At 33.3% G+C, this 8,233-nt stretch overlaps 1 long non-coding RNA gene across 1 annotated transcript; it reads right to left on the reverse strand.

Annotated features, from left to right (window-relative positions):
• Nucleotides 1-3,796: 3,796 nt before the first annotated feature.
• LOC140692585 (uncharacterized) lies at nucleotides 3,797-5,313 on the reverse strand. Its single transcript, XR_012068150.1, has 3 exons — nucleotides 5,045-5,313; nucleotides 4,307-4,448; nucleotides 3,797-3,919 (listed from the first exon to the last, which is right to left on the reverse strand). It is a non-coding gene; the product is annotated as an uncharacterized lncRNA (long non-coding RNA).
• Nucleotides 5,314-8,233: the final 2,920 nt, after the last annotated feature.

The following is an 8,233-nucleotide window of genomic DNA, read 5'->3' on the forward strand; positions in this document are numbered from 1 at the left end:
ACTTCAAGAACAAACATACATACTTATAGAAAAAGAAACTGGATTTGTAATTAACAGAGGCAGGGGTTGGAAAAGGAGTATTTGATTAATGCACTCAAAAGCTACAAACCTCCAGCCTTAAAATAAACGTGTTATAGTGATGCCCTGTAATAACATGAAAATTACAATTAAAACTGCTTTATGTTCTATATGAATGTTGTTAAGAGAGCTAACCATAAGTTTTCTCATCACAACCTAAAGACAAATTGTATTTCTTTAAAATTGTATCTAAATGAAATAATTAATTCTCCCTAGAGTTGCTATGATATTTATTTCATTATAGTTGTAAATCAAATCAATAGCCTATGCACCAATACTTAATGTTTTATGCTAATTCTATCTTATAAAAGCAGAAGGAAAAATGGAAATTCAATGGTCATTTATTCCCATGTCATTTCTCATGATTGTTTTGCAGCAAGTAAACTTGAGTCATGATATACTTATCCTAGGTAAAGATACTAATAAATAAGTGATTCTAATAAATTATACATAAAGATACTAATAAAATTAGTGTTTTACCATGCCTTAAACTTTCTTCATGGTAACAGCCCACTGCTTCTGTAGGCATCAAAATTTCACTCTGTGTATTCATCTGAGATTAGGGAATGGATACAAATTTAAAACTGACTGCTCTTGCTGTGAGTGATAAAGTTCAATGACTCTGACCGATGGTCTCAACTCCACAACAGCATCGGTAAGAAAAGAACATGCTAGGTTGCTTAAAATCTCAGCATGGTAAAATCTTAGAACTCCTACAATTCTTAACTGCAATGGGAATGCAATAGAGACAAAGACTTGATTTTGGATAAAAATGTGGTGTTTTCTCATGTTTGCATTCGGGAATGTGAGGATAATCCCTGAGATCCACAACAAAGATTCTTTCCCTAGTGCTGGGAAAAGAAGTGTAAAAGTTCTGCATTATTAGGAATGAGGACTGCTTTCAAAATGATGACTACGCTCACTCAATTCCAGGTAGTCAAAGGGAGGAAAGGATGTTGCAATTTCTAGGAGAACGGGAATAAGTCAGTGACTCAGACTCTATAAATTAGTAAAATGGTGTCCAAAGCCAAAATAAGTTGTGTAAACAATGAGAATTAAAAGAAAAAAACACAGACATAAGCTTAAATTAAAAAGGTGATACAGTCCTGTTCTGGGCTCTGGGGACTGGAGAATGTATATGACTCAGTCCCATTCAAGGGTTGAGACGCTTGGCCCAAGCATCAGCTCGGGATTCAATGAGCAGGTAGCAATTAGTACACTGGGAGAAATATAATCTATCTCTCCCTGATCGGAAGAAAATCTGGTGGCTCAATGAAACTCTTAATTCACAGAGATTCTGCCAGATGCAGAGGAATAATTCAATGATGACTCAACTAAGACAAACTTAGTTACTGCTTAACAATCCAACTTCAAACACACACAGAGTGATAGAGAGATTTGTGGTATTTAGTGGGAAGAATTCAGTGGGCAGGGCTCAGAGAATAGTTTTCAAACACCAGCCAACTTTTGTACCTTTGCCAATAGTCTAGATTTTCCCAGGTAGAAATCTACAGATGGACAAACATACAATATTTTTCTTTAGGATTTCTAATTTTGAAAGTAAACTGTTGCTTTAGACTTAACATTATTGAACCTTGTTAAGATGATCACGGTAAGACCCACTCTCTGATAAGAGAGATGGAAACTAGCTGTTGAACCAGCCCATTTTTACCCCAGACTGCTAATGTAAACAACAATATAGCCACCATCAGTGTTCAGCTGACAAACATAAAAGCTTGATTTTTCTGTTGTAGGAAGAACCAATGCTGTCCAGACACAGTTCTCCATCTGCAAGTGGTCTCTATTCTGCTCTTGGTAAAGGTCATATTGTTGGGATGTTTCTAGAGTTCACCCTGGCCCATGTGCCCATTCTCCAGATTATCAAATGCTTTCATCAATACTGGTAACAAATTTTCAGTACTCAATTCTGCCATTCCAGTCTTATCAGCTGACACTGGCTACATCATTGTGAGCAGTAGCCTTAGGCTCCCTGACCTTGCCTACAATTTTTCCAACATTTCAGGGCATTTCACACTATGAAAGTGCTTCACCTTTTATTTTAAATTAATGGGAAATTGTCAAAGACGTCCGTGAATATTTTATATTTCCTAATATCTGTATAAATTCAGTATTCTTGCAGTTGGACAAATTTTTAATTCTACCACCCTCACCTCCTTCTAGTCCACACATCTTAGATTACATTTAGGTTACTGAACACCACCACCCCAACCAAGGGGCAAGTACCTCCTAGATACTTTCTGCATGAAGGTTAGAAGGGGCACAATTTATGTGGGGTGTAAAAACCTACATTAACTCTTTGCAATGTCACTGTCTCTTGTGGACAAAGCTCTGATTCTAAGAAGTAAATTAATTAGAAGGCAGTATAGTTATTGGTATGCGGAAGAGAATCAGCTATTTTGGGATGGGTGGGTGATGAAGAGACAGGAAAATATCCATCAAATGAGAATGAAATGCCTTAGGCCTCTGGAGGTATGAATTAAGAAGGAAATAATACTTTGTCTCCTGTATCTACCTCCAATAACTGTCTTGATTGACTAGTCCTTGGGCTATGAAAAGAGCTAGTTTGTGGTGAAGAGTAAAGACCATAATGAAATAGTTAGAAAACCATGAGAGTTTTGCTGTTTCAGGAAAGTAGATTTTGCTTAAAGTCAACATGAATTTTTCATTCACTGAATACAAAAATGCATCCTGTGGCATGTGCTGTTTTCTGTGCTGGTATCCAAGAAAGACGAGGAAAAGGGGATAGACAGAAAACACCTGTAGGAGTTTGTTTCTGTGCTGAGGTGGGGATAGTCTAAGTAGGTAAAAGGAGGACACCCAAAGTCCAAGGATAAGCTGGGTTAAAAGTGTTGAGTGTGGAGCTAACATTGTTGACAATCATTTGCCTGGATGTATCTCCAGATACAGTGAAACATAAAGATCTGCCAAGGTAGTCAGATGCCAGATTTATAAAGTAATAACTAAACTAAGTTGTGTTTGTTTGCTTAAATTTGAAAAGGCATTAAGTGCCACCCTGAGGACGTAAGCTTGTCTTTGGCTGGAACATAAAAGCAAGATAAAGTATTGACTAGAAAATATAGTGTAGACACTTGAGGGCAGGAAATGAAACCACTAATTGTAATGCTTTGAGAACAGCACAAAGAAGATGATAGATAAAATTACGTCTTAAATTCTACCACATGCTGAATGTGCCATCAGAGACTACATCATGTGTCATTTTTGATTCCAGGGATGACATAATTGAGACCATGATCCCTGGGCCGGTTCCTGCATTTATCTCCTGTTCCAACCTATCTTAATTTAACAATTTTCATACTTGCCAGGATGAACCAGAAACCACTTAGTACTTTTCCCTCTCTACATGTTTTATTCCTTTTCCAAATTCTTCCATTTTTTCTTCTTCCTTTCAAGAAATTATTTAAATTTACTCCCATATTGTTCCATCAAAAGATCATATCAATCAAGTATCTATTTTTTTCTTTAAATGGCAACTTAGTCTCTTGTTTAACTCTTTACTCTACTTGAAAAAAAATAAAGAAATTTCGGGTGCACATCTATTTTTATTGTCCCCCCAAAAAATTGCAGATATTTGTCGACGTTTGCCAACATCAGTTTTAATCTTTGTTATCCTGCATAATCTGGTAGTCCTCTGGTACATCAGCTGTAATTAGGATGACGTTGATAAACTGAAAATTGCTGATGAGTTGGTCTTGAAAGAGATGTAGCTGATGTATCTGATATCATTGGCACTGGAAAGTGTGGGTTGATCCCTGGTTGTAGTTTAGGAAAATGACCTTCATTGGCAGATATGTCATGATATCTGTTTGGAAAAGCAGAAGGTTCACCATCAGTCCAAAATAATTGCTCTATATGAGAGAGAAGATGCTGTACTGAGAAGTAGAAATTGAAGTTGTAATGGAGTTCACATCATGGCCATTTGCTTCATTGTAGCTACTTTGAGAGTGCCCGAGGACAATGTTGAACTGATTTAAATTACCTCATTGATACACTGCAATTTGTTCTGGTGGTCTAAGTGACATTGATGATGGAGGAGAGAAATCACCTCTGATCGGGATAGTTGTATCACCAATTATGAGACTACTAGAGGGCTTTCTTATTAGAGTCATATTTAAATTTGCAGAAGGTAAAAATGAACTTTCTCCACTAGTGTCAGTCACAAAACCAGAAATATGATAATCCATATTACCCCCTGCTTTATAGTGCTTCTTGTTGAAATCTTCAGCCAATGAAGACACCAGAGAGGAATTTTTAATCCCAACTCTTCTTTTTATTCTCACAAAAAGCTGGGGACAGCACCATTTAAAATTTGGATTATGATACAACTGCAGCTACAACCAAAGGAGAAACATTTTTGTAATACATTAATCAAACTACAAGACTACAAAAAGGCTAACCTATTAAGCCTCAGATTCCACGTTTACTATGCATAGATAATATTATCAAAATATGAACATTGCTAACGATAGTGTGAAGTTTCTTAATTGGAATATACACATTTAAATAGTATGCTCATCAAATTTACTGACTTAGCATTTGCAGTAATGGTGAATGCCACTTTTTAAAAGCAGCTTTAATAGCTTTATTTAGATTTCTGGAAAGATTCATAGTTGCAAGCAAAGTTTCACTTAATCTTGACTACTTAAGGCACTGTCCTCATTTTTTAGAGAAAATAAAGTATTCTAACCTTAGTAGTTTTACAATTTTCAAAATCTAGCTTTACATTTATATTACCATTGATTGATATACAAAATAAATTTTTATATATAAGTTACCAAGTGGTAATTAAAATTTGTCAATTCCTTTCTTAAAACAGAGGCTACATTTTCTTCTGCCAGAAAGTCAGCTAGACAAGGAGTCCTTTGAAAATTCTGCCACACTTTCCTAAACCCATAAAGTTTAAGATGTCTAAATAAACTTTTCATACTTCCAGTTTCAAATATTCTGAAAGGGGCCTTTCTTTCCAAAACTTCCTTCTTGAAGACATCTTCAACAATCACTATGGAAGATCCATTATCACCCCACCAGATGGATTTCAATTGGTCATCCCCAGCCATTTTCCAGAGTTTTCTTGGAAATTTCAGAGAATGAAATTCATTATCTTCATCTGGTACAGAGACAGAATGTGTGTAACATGGTGTTTTTATTAAGGATTCTTCAGACAAAATCTGAAAAGCATTTTATTCAATCATAGACCTCAAGTCCAAGTCCCCAGAGAATGTTTGGTCACACAATAGAGATCTTCCGGAATTTCCTGAACCAGTTTGTCCAACTTTAGGAGACACACCTTGAATTTCTGAAGAAATATGTGGCATCTCAAATAACTTTTTCTACAGCTACTTTTCTAATCTGCATGGTTTTGAGCACTGCAGCTTCAAATGCTGCTTTGGCAGGGCTGCACAGGTAAACTGCTAGGCCTTCGCCATGGTTCTCAACTTGAGTAGCTGTGACATCACAAAACGACTGGTCTCCCAGCAACTCAAGTGTAACATTCAGCCAGTGTTTATTTCTCATTCATCCAGTTAAAATGATACAGATAGGATGCTTATTTTTATAGTCTGATCTGCAAATATTATCCCAACAATATCTTTTTAAATAATTTAATTTTGGGGTCTATAAAATAAAACCAATCTCCAAACTTTTGTAAAAAAATTTATACCAGATTTGTAAACAGAGTACAAATAATGCACAAAATATATAAAATAATTTTAAAGTTTTGGAATTTAAAGTGAAATTTTTGTAAAACCTGTACAGAAAATATATATCAATTTCAAAATCATTTGTAATTAAAGTGAAACATAATTTGATTTGGAAATGGAAGTAGGTATTTATCTGTGTACTTTATAATAAGTAGCTCTATATTCATAACATGAGCAGAATAAATATAAGTTTATTTGTTTTGTATAAAAATAAATGGTAAGTAATTATGAAATAAAATTAGAAAGAAATAATGAATCAAATTTAAGAAATCCCAAAGGGTGGAATTTTGTTTTTAATTGTAATTCAGTTCTATAAGTTAAACAAATGTAATTTAATAATCTACATTAAAATTAGAAAAGAGAAAATCTTATTGTATATTTACCAATGTTTATCTTTGACTTTCTTTCACTCAGAGGTTTTTCAGTCCCTAGAAGGAATAAATTTTCTTGTCATCTTTATAATCCATAACCTTGTGGCTTCTGTTAATTGTTCCAAAATGATGTTGATAAATACACTTATGTACAAGATCCTGGGTTCAATAGGCACTGCCTCCATTAAGGGGCAAACAAAGAAACAATCAAAAAACAAAGAAATAACACTATATGTGTGTTGGGTGGAAAAGACCAGGTAATGCATTTTAGGAAGCAATATGTATCTCAGTCCTGAAACAGTTGATATTGTTAGCAAAATATGGCATTTTAAGGCAAGTGTTTTGTTCCCTAATTGTAAATAGCTATGTTCTGTATCAGTAAACTGTAGTAAATCCAGTTCTACCAAAGGTTATATTATTTTTTAGATATAAATTCCATTAAACATAAGCCAAATTCAAAATGAGAGATAGAATTTTTAAATAAATAAATGTGCACTCAAGCTAGAATGTAAATTTATTTTTCAGTATGTGTTCATTCCATTCTAAATAAACATTAGCAACCTGAATTCATTGCATATTATAAGTATTATAAAATATAGTTATGTATGATTTAGTCCTGATTCATAAATATTACTTATCATATGCAAATCTACATATGTGATACAATCCCTTAAAAAGCTGAGAATTCAAAAACAATAATCTCAATAAATGTAGGAAAATTGTTCACAGGTCTGATCTTTACATTTTTATAAAAATATTGTTTACAAATACACTTTAAACAGAATGTAACTAAAGATAATAAAAGCCATATATGAAAAACCAATGACAAACATCAAGTTCAATGTTAACATACAGGAAGGTTTTCCTCTGGTCCAGTAATAAGAAAAGGTAGCTCATTCTCACAAATACTAAATTACACAACTTGAAGTCCTAGCCAGAACAACTAGTCAAGAAAAAATATAAAAGGCATTCAACTTGTAAAAAAACAGTAAAATTTTTACAGATGACTTAATTATGCATAGATAGAAAACTCCATAGACACCTCCAGTGAATGTAACAAATAATGAACAAACTTAGTAAACTTGCAGAATACAAAATCAATATACAAATATCCATTACTTTTTTATATAGTAACAACAAATTATCAGAAAGAGAAATCAGGAAAACAATTGTGCGTATATTTATACAAAATAGAATAAACTAGGAATACATTTGATAAGTGAAATAAAAGATCTAAACATAGATCTATAAATTACAGTTTCAAGAAATATAAGTAAACAAATTAAATAGAAAGATATTCTCTGCTTATGGATTGTATACAACGTGAGAAACTATTCTAATATATAATTTACATTTTCAATCTCCCTTGCACTACTTATTGAGGAGAATGTCTATTCTTCATTTTATACTCTTGCTTCCTTTTTCATGGGTAAATTGATCATAAGTGTGAAGGATTATATCTGGGTGCTCTATTCTCTTCTATTTATTGCTGTCTGTTTTTGAGCCAGTATCATGTTGTTTAAATTCTAAAGCTTTGTTGGGCTGTTTAACATCAGAGAACTTTACACTATTAGATTTAATACACTTTTTCAAGATTATTTTGGCAACTCATGATCTATGTGTTTACATATAAATTTTGAAATTAACTGTTCTATTAAATGGAAAAGTCTCATGGGTACTATGACATGAATCACACTAAATGTAGATTGCTTTGTGTAGTATGGTTGTTTCAACCACATTGTTTCACGTCATTAACATAAGAGATCTTTTCATTTCTTTGGATCAGTTTTAATTTCCTTCATCAATGTTTTCTATTTTTTAATGTATAGGTTTTCTTCTTATTTGTTAACTTCATTTCTACACATTCTATTCATATATATATAATTATATATATTATATTTCTAAACACATTTCCTACACAAATACAACAGGCAGAAGGCAGTGGCAAGACATATTCAAAGTCCTGAATGAAAGAAAGCTGAAATCTAAGATAATTTATCAAGCAAGGCTATACTTTAGAAGGAGAGATAAATAATTTCCAGACAA

The sequence above is a fragment of the Vicugna pacos genome, unplaced genomic scaffold (assembly GCF_048564905.1).
Source record: "Vicugna pacos unplaced genomic scaffold, VicPac4 scaffold_13, whole genome shotgun sequence".
NCBI classification, from domain to species: Eukaryota; Metazoa; Chordata; class Mammalia; order Artiodactyla; family Camelidae; genus Vicugna; species Vicugna pacos.